Here is a 15,566-nt window from a genome sequence, read left to right as displayed (position 1 = left end):
TCTGTTCCAAAAGATCCAGGTGTATGAGGAGACATAAACATCCTTCATCTAGGAAGTGCAAGGCATCATCCACTATTGCAGGATACTGATCTCTTTATGTTGATGTTGGTATAAACACTACAAGCACTCATGTCAACACTTGTAGTGGTATAAAATGTTCATATACACTCACACTTCTAATTAGCCAAGTCTGTTAGTTGTAGCGTGCTCCAGGGTGTGCTCTCCGTAGAGTACTTCAATTAAATCATATTAACGTGCGCCCCTTAATTGGGGAACGTCCCCTGGTCACTGCACTGTCCCCTCCTGGGGTTGCAAATTTATTAAAAATGAAATTAACACATCAATTTTGTTCCAGAATTTGTAATTTATTTCATTCTATTCAAGAGTTATGTTTCACTCATTTGTTCATTTCCTCTTATGTTCCTATGTACATCGTATTAACAATCTACAATCTCCAATGCATTTCGGCTAATATATAGCCTTCATCAGGGAGCTGTGGTCTGTAAGCAAATCAATGCTGTAAATACATGAGGACCAATACACACAAAACACTTAAACTGTAAATAACCGTGACACTCCAGATGCAGGTCAGCTTGTTGCTGTCTCACTTTCTCCCCTGGCTCTAGACATTCCCCAGATCCTATTGCTTTCAAATCCAGGCCGTCAATCCACAACCAGGCAGAGACACACAGCAATGTTAGAGCACAAAAACCCAGCCACTTCTAAAAGAGTGGTTCATAAACATATAATGCAAAAACCACCTGCATAGAAGGATGTGTTATTACATTGTGAGTTCAGGCATACTAAACTTCACCTCTCCATCTTAAGCCTTTGGAAAGATAGGCTGGAAAACATATTGCACAGCCTCCCCATTCTGTCCTATGGGCAAGATGGCCTTTTAGCAGTGAAAAACTAAATGGAGATTATTTCACGGTCAGGACATGGTACACACCTTAGTACATGTTCTACCTTTCACATGCACTGCACCCTGCCCAGGGGGTAACCTGAACCTTTCATAGGGGTGTCTGATGTGCATAGAGAGGGAAGTGTAAGGTCTGGCAAGTGGGTGCACTTGTCAGAACAACATGGCAGTTTAACAAACCACGCACAGGCACTGCACTGGCCTCTTTAAGGCTACTGGTGTAGGTGGCACAATTAGTGCTGCAGGCCCACTAGTAGCATTTGCATTACCAGCCCTGGCATGCATAGTGCACTTAGCTGGGGACTTTACTAGTAAAGCAAACATACCAATCATGGACAACCAATTACCATTATACACAGGGAGCACTTGCACTTTGACACTGATCAGCAGTGGCAAAGTACCCAAAGCATCTAAGTTGGAAACACCATGTCAGGAAAAAGGTCTAGGGGGGAAGCAAAAAGTTTAGGGAACTTTAGCCAAAAAGGGGCAAGTCCTACAATCATCTTCATACAAATAGAGTATGAGAGTATGTATGACCCAGTTTGTAAACAATTAAACAACAATAACAATAGGAAACAAAATGTACAGAAAAATATTGCAACGTGCATGAGTGAATCATGTAAAATGAGTAGCTTCAGGGAGGGTTCTGATTCAGAGGGAGGGTTTATACTCTCATGGAGCACCCTCATATGTGTCAAACAAGTCAAAGGACTAAGAGATGTTACGTCTGGAATTCATGGAGTGCTTGTGTACGAGTAGGCCAGGAGAAAAGATTCAAATCCCTTTCTGGTATCTAATAGGATATCAGTCATATGCTCCATTGTAAGGGCTCCCTAAAGACGAGCATGCCGCTGCAACATAGAGGGAGCCTTGGTTTTCTTCCATGCTGAGGCTGTAGCCATCTTTGCTGCTCCCAAACAGAGTCAAGGGATAGAGTTATCTCCCTGTGTTTGATGTTTGAGGGATGGGGTCCGTAAGACCTAAAAGAGCAAACTCAGAGGTGTATGGAACTGGATATCGTAGGATGTCTTTTTTCTGAGCTAGAATTTCAGAACAATAGAGTCGAATAGATGGACAGTCCCGCAAAATATGTTGAATGTCGCCTAATAGCCCACAACCTCTCCAGCAGCAACCTGATGTATAAAATATCTTCTGGAGTTTGGTCAGATGTAAATACTATTCATAAAGTACTTTATAGTGCTTTGCGCAGGCCCAATGAATAGATGAATCTGAAAAATGTTGTTCCAAAGTGTGCGCCAGTGTTTACCATCGATGGGTGTCCCCAATATGTGTTCCCAGAAAGAAATGTGTCACTGAGTAAAAGTGTGGGAGGTGGACATCAGAAGTGTATAAAGAAAGGAGATACACCCACGGGTAGTCCCTGGGCAGCGTACAAATTGTTCTATATGGAGTAGGTATGTGGTGACAGCTAATCCTAGAGTAGATTGTAATACCCAGTGCTTCAGTTGAGCTTAGTGGTACATTTTGGAAGTTGGTGAATTAAAATCCCGACAACAGTTTCCAAATGTCAATATGTCCCATCCACAAAAGACGTCCACAACAGTGAGACAACCTCCATCTCACCATAAGTCATAGGGACCCGGTAACAGTGCCAGTTCAAAGCCGTGTTATAATGGATAGGTGTGTAGGGAAAGGGAAAGGTCGCTAAGTCATTTGCATTGGTTACAGTGTCCCAAACCTTCAATGTGGTGGCAATCGGTGTGCATAAGTAACCATTTTACGGTTCGTCAGGTTTGGGTTTTCACAGGATATCACAGATTGTCTTATCCACCGCCGCACAAACCATACAGAGTCAATGTTTGTTTAATTCCCTAAGGGACCATTCAGAGATGACTCAGAGTTGAGCTGCTTTGTAGTAGGAAGATAAGTCTGGTAAAGGAAAACTACTGGCAACTCCAGAGAGTGTTTATAGTTTATATGAAAATCGGGCGCTGAGTTTTTTCCAAATAAACATTGTTCTCATTGGTCGCAGGTTGGCCTGGGGTGCTGGCTGCTGCCTCCTGCATCTTCCGCCTCTCCTATGCTGCCCCCCTCCATCATGACCGCTGTCGGGTTCTCCAGGGGCAGCCGCCTATAATAATCAAGCCCGTGGTTTCACTATGGTTGGGCCACATGCCGTTGCCCAGACGCTTCAGACTTCCTGCCCATTTGCCACAGCGGGCTGCAATTACCCACAGATGTAAAATGGATTGGGCTGCATCTGCAACAGTCTAGGTCACACCAGTGCCACTAAGGACCCCAAGTCATATCCTTACAAGTAGAGAACCTCTGCTCCTGTCATGTGGCTGCTTCCATTGTCCTGCAAGCTTGAGACTCATACTCTCCTGCCTTGTTTGCTGCACCCCACCCGGCACACATCACCATGCCTCTGGCTGCTGCCTTCCACCTGCATTGCTGTACGCACTTGGGGATGCATGTGTAGATGGACCAGCCCCCGTGGTGTCTCTGGCTCTCTTCCTCAAAGGTTATTGCCTGCTGTTGACCTGCCTTTCTACTTCATCACATGTCTGCAACACTCCAACATTCTGTGGTCTGCCTATGCCTCTGACTGCAGTAAATGATGGTGGCTCAAAGGTCCTATGTGGTGGAACCTGGGGTATTGGTGGGGCAATGTGTGTTGTGAGCAGCACTGAGCCTTTATCCTCATCTCTGCCCAGCAGTGCTCAGCATGAGCTTTGACATACTCCTGGACCACTATTGCCCTATTCCATCGCAAGATGGAATCCTCAATGACTTTAATGCCTGCCTGTCAGGCTCACCTCTGTGTCTGCCCCTTAGATTGGTTTCTTCTCTGGCCCTCATCTTGAAAGCTATCGCCAGGGGAGACCCCAAACAACGACGACTAAACTTTAGCAAGCAGCGGACTTCAAGCGTGGAGGGGCTCCCTTCAATGGCAGAAGACGGAGGCACATACAGTGCGGGCCCAGAGCTGCTGCCTTGGGCTGGCGTGATAATAGCAGAATTTATGACAGGCTTTAGGGCCATTGATGGCCAATTTGACACCCTGGCCATGAGGCTGGATAAGATGGATGAATGCCCTGACTGCAATGAGATCAAAATAGAGACTACTGAGTAGTTAGTGTCGGACCTGGAAGATGGCGCTGGCCAATAACGAAGAGACTGGAACGAATGGATAAGCTCCCAAAGACTGTGGCAATGATATATTAAGGTTTGAAAGCTTGGGGCAGGCTTAACAATATGTGATTAGTGGGTGTGCCAGAATACACTAATACTAGCCGCCTGGATTTGTTTGTCAAACTACTGTTAACAGAACTGTTTTGGAAGAAATCACTTACCCTCACATTTATAGTAGAACGGAAGCATTGCTGGCTAGGCACACGCCCCAATCATTGCTCGCCTTCTAAACTTTAGGGACCAAGACACTGCCTTACACATCGCCAGAGAGCAGGATCCTCTACAATGACAGGGCTCAACCATATCCTTGTGCCCTGACTTTTTCTGCGTTGGTCCAGTAGGTGCTCCATAAGTTTGCTGGTGTAAAAGCTACGCTTCGAAAGCTGGAACTTATTTATGGGATGCTATATTCATCACGCCTAAGGGTGGAAATGAATTGTAAGCCCTGGTTTTTTACACTCTGGCCAACTCACCAGCCTTTTGCCAGCAATATTCTAGAGACTGTCCTTCTTGAGGTCATACAACTCCTGACAGGTTATCACCAGACATCCACTCCAGCCCAACTGTCGACCTCTTCCCAATGGGTTGACAATCCTGAACCCACCAGTTACATTTCTATTCGTCATGACCAACTGCAGTCCCTTGATCAGGGATTGATAAAACCATTCACAAGACTTCTATGAAACTTTATTGAAATTTCAATCAAGGTGCGCCTACTTGGGGATGTTACTCCCACGGGAAATAACGCTTGTTGTCATGTTGTTACTCACCCTTATGCCCAGAAGGGTTTACCAACACGGCACCCACCACCTAGAGCAAGCCTGACTACGTTTATACACACCCGAAGTGCGATAATCTACATTACAATTGGATTCTACATATCAAACTATATGTACATATGTCAAACCATCTAGGATGGGTCGCGAAAAAGGTGGCTTTTAGCAGCCGCAATTCCAGTAACCTCTCCCCTCATTTAAAAAAATGTATATATTGCATCACAATTTTATCAATTACTTTATTTTAAAAGTGAGGGGAAACAGTCTATTGTTATAATGAACTTCTATAAAAACATTTTCGATAATACAAGAACCAAGGTAATTAATTCTCTAGAAGAAGATTTGGATGGTTTCCTAAAAGGGATGGGGGGTTGATTATAGGCTTATAAGGGCTGGTGACTTTAATGTCGAAAAATGTGAAGTTATAGCAGGATAACAATGTGGCTACCTTGATCATTATGGAGATCGAATCTCCCATTTTTCCCAAGACATTTATGGTGAAGCCATTAACTTTGCTATTCATAAATATAATTTAGTAATTATGGAATTAAATGATCTTGATGGACAGTCACCTACCCAGACATTTGTAGGTGCTAGATCGTCTTCAACCATTGATCATTTTATTGTCTCAGAACATTGTAGGGATCTAGTGGAATATTTTACAGTTTGTGTAAACCTATTTAGTGATCACCACCCTTTAACATTGATTTTGAAGGTTAATATGTCTCGGACTAAAAGAGGGAAGGCAGCCGATATTAACATCGAGACCAGAGGTAATAAGGGAGTCACAATAAAATGGTCAGGCGTAAACCCTTGTCTGCTTATGGAAATCTTACTAGGAAAAAACAGCATGACATTGATACTTGCCTAGATAGTTCATCCATTAATTCTGATATTATTAGCACCTTTTCAAATATTATTATCGAAATTGCGGACGATCTAAAAATAAAACAAAAGAATAAAGGGCGCAACCAAAAACCTAGATGGTTTAATCAGGAATGCTCAAGGTTAAGTAAGGAATTAAAAATCACATTAGATACAAAACCCAGGAACAATTCTGAAATAAGTAACCTAAGGAGAAAGTATGAAATTGCCCTGAACCTTAGGAAAACTGAGAACCGAGACGATAGAGATATCTCAGCAGTAACGATAGATGTTTTACTTCCGTTAGAGGAATGGATAGCGCATTTCGAAGGTATTTTCAACCCAGAAGGCGCTATTGTCATGCAAAGGGAAAAAAGTAACTTTATTACAGTTGAGCCAGTTGGGTTACCCCGGCTAACCATAGAAGAAATCAAAGGGGTACCTAATAAAAGTGCTAGTTGCAAAGCAGCCGGACCCGAGGGGATTCCAATTGATGTCTTTAAGCATGATATTGAAATCTGGTCACCTATCAGGAGAAACTTAAAAACATGGCTGTTCCAGGGCTAGGCGCACAGCAGGTTACTTGTGTCCTCAGTGCCAAGACATCATTTGGTATTTGTACGCTCTTATTAATTTCATTAACATACCATCATTAACATTATCCTATTGAACTTTTTGAATGCAACCTTTGATGGAATGCTACCTACATCTTTGGTTGAAAGTATAATAGTCCGCATATTAAAAAAAGGGGATAGAGGGAATGCTTAGTGTTATCGTCCCATATCTCTCTTTGCCTCTACCTCCAAGTTGATGGGGAGAGTCCTGCTGGGAAGACTAGAGAACTGGGTCCCTGAGAACAACATACTATCAGAGGCCCAGTATGGTTTTAGGAGAGGTATTGGGATGATGTGTAAACTTGGATCTCTTGGTGGGAAAATATACCCTAGCAAAGGGAGGGTTCCTACATCTTTGCTTCGTTGATCTCACAAGCGCTTTTGACCTGGTAAATCATGATAAACTGTGGCAAACAGATTTATGTCTTTCTACTATCCAGAGTCCAGTTTGGAATAAAGGGAGAATGTTTGCCGGACTTTAGGGTAACTCGTGGGATAAGACAGGGGTGTGTCTTAGCTCCCCTTTTATTTTCATTATATATAAATAATGTTGACTCTTTTCTGCAGAACCTAAAGGCCGATGCCCAAAAGGTAGGTGCTCGTCCTACTCCAGTACTTCTTCATGCGGACAATGCTGTCCTTATTTCAAGGACGGCAAATGGTCTGAAATGTTTAATAGAAAAATGTGCTCATTTCATGTCTGAAAAGGATTTAAAGCTGAATTTAACAAAAACTTTCGTTATGACCTGTAGTAAAAACAGAACAAGGATTAAAAAGCATTATGTGGACGGCACCGTAATTGATAGAGTCTCAAGTTTTATGTATTTGGGTTTAATGTTTAATGAAAATGGCACATGGGGTTCGCATATTCATTTATCAAATTTAAAATGTATACGAACAATAGAGGGTACATATAGATTTTCTACAAAAATAGTAAATAAACCCATAAGGGAAATGCTCACCCTATATAGAAGCAAAGCTATTACAACTGCATGCTATGGTGCACTCTATGGGGAAGAGCTAACACTGTAACCCTTTGGTAGAGGAGTTGGTCTAACGGCTAAGGCGCTCGACCTCAGACCTGGGGATCTGGGTTTGAGTCTCGGTAACGACACCAAAAAAAAAAACTCCTGTGATTCTGGGCAAATCACTTAATCTCCCCGTGCCTAAAATGAATGTGTGTCCTCATGTAACATAACTGGTGATATGTAAAGCGCTCTGATACCTGATTCGGTTCGGGTCTAGTTCGCTCTATATAAAACTCTGAAAAAAAAAAAAGCCTTCAAATACAAGAGAACAAGTTTTAAAAACTTTTCATATCAGTTCCAAGCTCTACATCAAATTGTTTAGTCTGCAGAGAATTGTCTGTCCCTTACATAAGTGATTTTATAAGAACAGCTGGTCTTACTCTATGGCATGTGATATGGAAGAGAGAAGAAGCAAGGTTTACTAAGAGTATAATACTGGATTGTTTGACTCTAGATAATAGCAGAAAAATACTGTGGCTTTAATATATTCAAACTTTATTAAAAAGCTGTAAATTAACCCTAGAGCGTAAATAACCTATGTCTATACAAGAGTATACTAAAAGAGAGTTGAAAACAAGGCTTATTACCGCAATGGATTTGGTAAGGGATGGTGAATCAAGTAGGAAACAAAGTATCATCTCTTAGTGGAGTGGTGTGGCTCACTGGTTAGAGGCAGCAGACCCCAAAGCAGAGAACGGCCCGGGACCAGGGTTCAATTCCTGGCGCTGCAGGGTTGTGGACCAGAGTCAGCGAACTCAATAATTCTCGTCTCTGTGCCTACTCTAACCAAAGATCACACTCGGCAACTCTGGGCATTAGCTTGCCTCATCTCTACAACAGCCCCCCACATTCGCCGGGGATGCCTGGTTTCACCTGGGAGATACCCAGTAGGGACTGTCTCACAGGGATAGCCAGGACATTTTCCCAAGCGGTCTACAGCACCACGACGCCTCAGGGCAGCAGTGCGCTTTACAAGACACATACATTTACTATGAGCGCCCACTTTTAATGGGCATACAACTTTATCTCATAAAAGTAAGAAATACCCAACATAGGTTTTTTTTTAACAAGACTAAGACTCGGTACCCTACATTATCTAGTTGCATTCCCTAAGTCCAGGAATAGGTACCATATTTTACCAAATTGCCCATGTTATACAAAATCTCCTCAATCCACGTTGCATTTCTTATTATTTTGTAATATTTATAGGGACATTCATAAACTTGCTTGAAAACCTCTTTTTTTAGCAAATACAGTTTATTACTATAAACAAGCTTTTAATTTTATCTGTAGCTTGGAGAATGATAAAATCATGACTGCTGCTTGCAACTTTACACAAATGTCTATTAAGAAAAGAAAGACTTACTCCTATTTAGGCATTAACTTCTGAATATTATGATGATTGACGTTGTTGTTATAATGCCCTTTAACCAAATGTATGATACATAGAATTGCATGCACTATACACGCTTTCGAGAAGTTTTTGAAGACTAATGATTATAAAAGATCTTAATGAACCTTACTATATTGATTTCCTTGGATTACTAACTAAATATGGACTGTATTTTTGTAAATGATTGTGAGGATGTATAAGTAACATGTTTTTATTATTGTAAGTGACATTTGTAAGTGACATTTGTACCGCGCAACTTCCACTCCAAGGAGTATATATTGTTAATTGAATGTTTTTATGGTCATGTGTAATGTACCAAATAAAGCTTTTTTGATTGATTGATTGACCATTATTTATTTATTGCATTTATAAAGCGCATTTATCACCTAAAAAAGGCATCCTGGCGCTGGCAGACTCATAACAGCAAAAGGCGGCCGGTGGTAGACTAAGATATCGGGAAGAGTATTTTTTTCAATCTCCTCCTAAACAGGAGGAGATCGGAGATGTGTCTAAGCTCAGCCGGGAGAGCATTCCACAGTTTTGCTGCGGCTACACCAAACGATCTTCCTCCTGCTTCGGTTTTCTTGAACCAAGGTATTGTCACCAACCGAGCAGAGGAGGATCGTAGGCTACGCGCTGGAGCATACCATCTAAATTTCCTTTGTAGGCCAACAGGATCTAAATCATGCAGGGCCTTAAAGGTCAGACAGAGAGACTTAAATTGTACCCTCTGTCTCACCGGGAGCCAGTGTAGCTGTGCCAAGGCCGTAGAGGAAGAAGCTCTCATCGGCCACCCCAGGGCTAGTTTAGCCGCCGCCGACTGGATTCTCTGAAGTCTATTCATAAGATAGCTTGGAGAATCCAGCAGCAAGGAGTTACAATAATCTAGCCTGCTGAGCACAGTGCAACGTACCACCTCAACCCGGGCAGGGGGCGGTAATAGGGGAAGAATTTTTCTCAGAAGTCTGATGACAGCTAAAATGCCAGCTTCTAGTTTCGACACCTGCGCCTCCAAAGAAAGCTCATTATTGAACATAACACCTAGGTTATGTACTACCTTCACTGGATGTACTGCTGAAGAAAAATCCCCTGGCCAGAAGTTACAGGGTAAAAGAGTTTGCACCCTAGGCCTAGGGCAGTATAGCACCTCCATTTTCTCCACATTGAATTGCATTGAATTGGCTTTCAACCACCCCGCCGTATCTCGCAGACAGTTATGAAATTCTTCCAAGGAGGTTGAGTTATCTCCCTCCAGAGAAACAATCAGCTGCATATCATCAGCGTAGTTGACAATTTCGATGTTATATTTCTTGATGATTGCAACTAAGGGCGTCATATAGATATTAAACAGCACCGGACTGACTGCTGAGCCTTGGGGAATGCCGTGCAAGTCGGTAGAGAAGGAGGATTGGAAGGGAGGGAGGGCCACCGCTAGTTGTCTGTGCTGGAGGAAGGACTCAAACCACCCCAGGGCCCTGCCAGCAACCCCCACCTCTCTTAGCCTGTCCAGCAGGATGGCGTGGTTCACCGTATCGAAGGCGGCAGACAGGTCAAGCAGTATCAGCACACCTGCCTGACCCCTGTCTGCTCGCCAGCGAAGCTCATATAACACGGTCACCAAGGCCGTCTCGGTACCATGGGCTGGCCAAAAGCCAAACTGCACTTGCTCCAAGAGCTTGTGTTGCTCTAGATATCTAGAAAGAGTGCCTGCCACCACCCGCTCTACAATTTTTGCTGGATAAGGTAGAAACGAGATGGGTTTAAAGTTCTTCACGCACTTAGGGTCAAGGGTGGGCTTTTTCAGTAAAGGGGTCACCACCGCCCTCTTCCATTGCAGAGGAACCACTCCAGTGGCGAGCGACTGGTTACAAACAAGCCGGAGCTTGGGAAAAAGGTCAACCTCAAACTCCTTCCAAATTTTCAATGGGAGCGGATCAAGTGGAGACCCAGATGTAATGACAGAGGCCACTCCCATTGCCTTCTCTCTACCACCATTTGCCCTTGGTTGATTTCCACCCAACATCTTAATGGCACGCTTTCCCCCCATTCTCCAGTTCTGGCGGGTTTTAATATCCCTTTTGGTGGCGGAGGGAATGTCTGTGACATTTTTCAACTTTAGCATTGCTGGACGAGGTGTTCCCATCTGACCTGTGTATGGCAATTCAAGAATATTTCCAGCTTATGAAGGTTCTCTAACATCCATTTCACACTCTGGAAAAGCGTTCAAAACCTTTATCCAAGGCATATGTATCTCGAAGCATTCTGGGGTCCTTAGTGGCTTACGTGGGAATCTTACACGGCTCGAGGAAGCCACTGCAGACATAGATCTCCAGTTGTCTGGTGGTAATAAAATGCCTGACGCATAGGCCAGGGCGACTGTCTAAAATGAATCCTGTGACCTGGCTAATAGGGAGGGTCTTTATTTAGATAAACATGCATGGGCACAGAGATATGGAGAGGGTGAGCATCCTGGGGGTACATTAGCCCACCTGCTCTGCCCAAGGGAGCACTGAACTTAGTACAAATGTGGGCCAAAGGATCACCTCCAAAGCGGGAATCCTTGAGGCCCTGCTTCAGTACTATATTCAACTCTACACCTACCGCCCTCCTAGTGATAATCGTAATCAGACTATGTAGTTAGAGGCAGTTGACATGGTCTCGCTTGCTAATCCCCAACAACAATTCCTCCGTGAACCCATAACCTGTGAGGAAGTATTACAAGCCATAGACTCCATGACAGCCCCAAAGCCCCAAAGCTCCCAGACTAGATGGTTATACTAGAGAGTTTTATAAACCTTTTAAACATCTCCTGGTGCCGAGATTACTTGAGTTCTATGAGGAATCACTTAAAACTGGCACTCTAGTCCCATCCATGCAGGAAGCCATCACAACCCTCCTCCTCAAACCCAGTAAAGACCCCTTACCCTGCAGAATTTACAGATTGTTGTCACTTCTCAATCTAGACAATATAATGTTGGCAAAAATGTTCTCTAATGGACCAGATCATCTTACCCGCACAGTCAGGCTTTGTCCCCCATCGCTCTACCTCTTTAAACATAAGGGCCGTGTTCTTAGTTCTCCATAGAATCTAGCTGGATACACCTGCCGCAATTGCACTCATAGACGCTGAGAAGGAGTATGACTCCTTGGGGTGGCATCTCCTACGTGCGTTCTCCGTAAATTGGGTGCTCCCATTGGTTTCTCCTCCTTGATTGACCTGCTATACACAAAACCAACTGCTCATCTCAGAGTTGATTGCTCACTCACTGCACCAGTCACTATAACATGAGGCACGTGGCTGGGGTATCCTTTGTCCCCTTTATTATTCATTTGTGTTCTGGACTCTTCAGTAAGGCACCTTCATATGAGCCACATACACTGTAGCCTCCACTTTAAACCTGGGCCAATACTCATTTCCCTTTATGAATGGCATCTTACTATTTGTCAGACGCACAGAGGAAAACTTTACCCCGATAGTGACTGGACGGATGAGTTTTGGGAATCTATCCTGTCTTCAAATTAACTGGTCCAAATCTTACCTTTTTCCGATTAACACTAGCCACGAGGTGGCTCCAATGTGACTACCCCCTGACCTGGTGTGATGGGCCAATTAAAGACTTTGAAGTAGTTATTCATCCATATCGAGAGCAGATGATATGGCTCCACTATGGTCCCGCCATTGACACACAGTCTTAGCAAACCAATAAGTGGATCTGGTTGCCTCTCTCAATGGCCAGAAGAATTGTGAACGTAAATATGGTGATACTATCTCATTCCCTATACCTGTTTCTCAATATTCCTACACCGCTTACCAACATATTTTTCTCCACCATGCGTATTGTACTCCTTAAACTAATTGGGGCAGGTGGGCGGCCAATGTCAGCTGGGACACTTTAGTGGTTCCCTATGAAAAAGGGGGGTTTGGAGTACCCCTTATTATTTGGCTGCACAATGCCAGTATACTCATCACTGGTCCCATGCTGACACCTGATTGCTCTATGTGAACCTAGAGGTAGATCTCACTTCCCCTACCCTCCTGCATCTCTCCTTCTGAAGAGAATACCCTTAGACCCTATGGACATTCAAACCCTGTCTACTACTTGCTGGGTCTGGATAAATTTGGGAGGTACCCTTCTATGCTCCCTAGTTCTGTCCTGGCTCATAACCTTTAGCTCCCCATCACATTCAAAACTATGCTGAAGCGCACGTTATCGTGCAATGACATCCATACGTTTGCTAGTCTGTTTCCCGAGGGGCATGCTATCACCCATTCCACGGATATATGTTTTAGAGTGGCACCACTTATCAACTGTTTTATTATACTTTGCATGCACATTGCACTTAGTAGTTCCATCACCTACCTATCCACTTGCTCTGGATTAATTATCCCCTCTCACACGTCATTAATGATACAGATGGGATATACTTGGTATCTAAAATATATCATGCTAGCATGCTACTTCTCCCTGCACACAACGAAATGCTCAGATCCTATTGGGAGCATGACCTGGTACGTCGCATAACAGATAAAATATGGGATGCATGTTGTGCCCAAATTAAGCTGGAATGACCCAACCATCAGCACAATGTCCTGCATTTAAAATGTTTGTGGCGCGCCTAAGTAACTCACTCTTCTGACTTCCTGAAATGCCACACTCCAGAAGGGAATGTCCTCCACATTGCCTGTTCTTGCAGCAGTGTAGAACACTACAGTGAGTTACCCCGAATACTGGGAACAGATCTGGCTTCAGACCCTGTGTGATTTGTATTGGATCTCAAAAAAACATTAGGTGCTTCTCGTCAATTCCCCTTTGATTGGCCAAACAAGAAGTTGCAATTCACTGGGGTTTATGACTACACCCTACCGCTTCAGACTGGCTCACTAGTATGACATAAGGCGACACCACCAGTGAGCTATACACATCTCTTCAACCACGACCTTAGAATGAAAGACATTTATCAACCATGATGTGCTTATATATTGACACTTACAGATCAGTCTCATGAAGAGAAAAAAGAACAGAGAGTGGAACCTCTTGTCTGACAGCACCTTACCTGGATTATCTACTCTATTAATAATTACTCACTATTTCTGGTTGGGAAGATGTGCACACTGTATAGTACCCACCGCCACAGTACTAGATCCCAGATGGACCACAGTCAATTTTCATAGCAAAGCAAAGGTGCACCACCAAGGAGTTCTACCAGCAAAGACAAATCAAATGTCCATATTCAACGTTTCTTTGACGATTTTTTATTTCTTTTTTCTTTTTTTCTTTTTCTCTCTCTTTGTTATTATTCCAGAGAAAACAGTGCAAAGAACACAACGGACAGCCGACGCGTTTCGTCCATATACAGGACTTCTTCAGGACAGAAGACTAGAGTAGGACAAGCCCCTCCAGATGTATTCAGTGGGGCATATGCTATCTTACTGGACGTCGTTCACGGTCAAGTACAATATATTAAAGAGAAGGGGTCTTGAAGTAACTAGATAAGGAGTAAAATGAACAGAAGGACTACGTCTACATAAGTAGGCGTTAATCTCTAACACCGATAACCCATTTCCTGGCGATCCTTAATATATCACTTCTTCTCATATAGCTTCGTCTATGTATTGTATGAGTATGAGTATCTATTAGGGGGATGGTCATATACTACCTTTCCCGTGTAAGATCTAGAATGGCACCGTCGCGCTAGTAAATAAGATCCTTTCCAAGTGTAGAATACATCCGTACTAAAATAGGTCACGGAGTACCAGGAGTTAATCAAAATAGTGGAGGCATCCCCATAGGAGAGTTATCATCAGTTAATGAGCCCCCGAGTGTCTCCAAGCAAGTCAAGATGCAGGCATAATAGCGTGGACCTCGTAACGGGGGGAGAAAGGCAAGAGCAGCGACCTTGGTGGTGCACCTTTGCTTTGCTTTGAAAAAAGATCAGTCTCATGACTCTTCCTCACATGCCTCAGGACCACCCTCCACGATTCCCTAGGTAATACAGGAACAATCTGGGTTCCCCTACATGTTCCCCCACACTTATAGCTACCTCGGGTATTTCCCTTACCTTTGACATATGGGAAAACAGATTCCCTCTGACTCCTTGATCCTCCCTCCTTCACTACCCTTGTCCAGATTACGCCTCCTCCCTTACTACTCCTTTCACACTGTTGAACACCACTCATGGGACTGTGGGAGTTATCATATTTTCCTTTTACGATTACGGACCAAGCAGCTCTAGGAACCTTATTTTTTATATACTGATGATTGAGTCATGTATTATTCCTGTTTTTCTGGTCTTTTTTACGTTATGCGTGTTGACTTGATACAACTGGATGGCATATATTGGCTGAAATGACACCCTCTCCATTGTGTTGTACATTGTATTATACATTTACTACAATTGCATGTCTTGTATTTGATGTTGCCATGAGTATTTGCTTATATCATGTCATTTATGTTTGAATCTGAATAAAAACAAAAATAAAATAACCCTTTAGGTACCTAGTCAAGGTGTTAAGTACCATGCGAGGGTGTTATATTGTGTGTGTTCTATGGGTCTCCACACAGAGGAATAAAGAGGGAAGCCAGCAACCCCTCCACTTCAATCAAGCGACCCCCGTCTCCAATTAATTCCTCTACTCCCTGCCCCCCCTCATTCGGAAGTCACAGATCCAGTCATGCAGAAAAACATGGAATAAAAAACATGAACACAATAACCTAGGGCAGTGTTTCCCAAACTGTGGTCCGCGGACCCCCAGGGGTGCGTGAAACATTCCCAGGGGGTCCGTAGGAAATAGTTCTAAAAGCACAAAAACAT

This window comes from Lissotriton helveticus, chromosome 7 (genome assembly GCF_964261635.1).
Source record: "Lissotriton helveticus chromosome 7, aLisHel1.1, whole genome shotgun sequence".
Taxonomy (NCBI): Eukaryota; Metazoa; Chordata; class Amphibia; order Caudata; family Salamandridae; genus Lissotriton; species Lissotriton helveticus.
Note: the sequence above shows the minus strand (reverse complement) of the source record.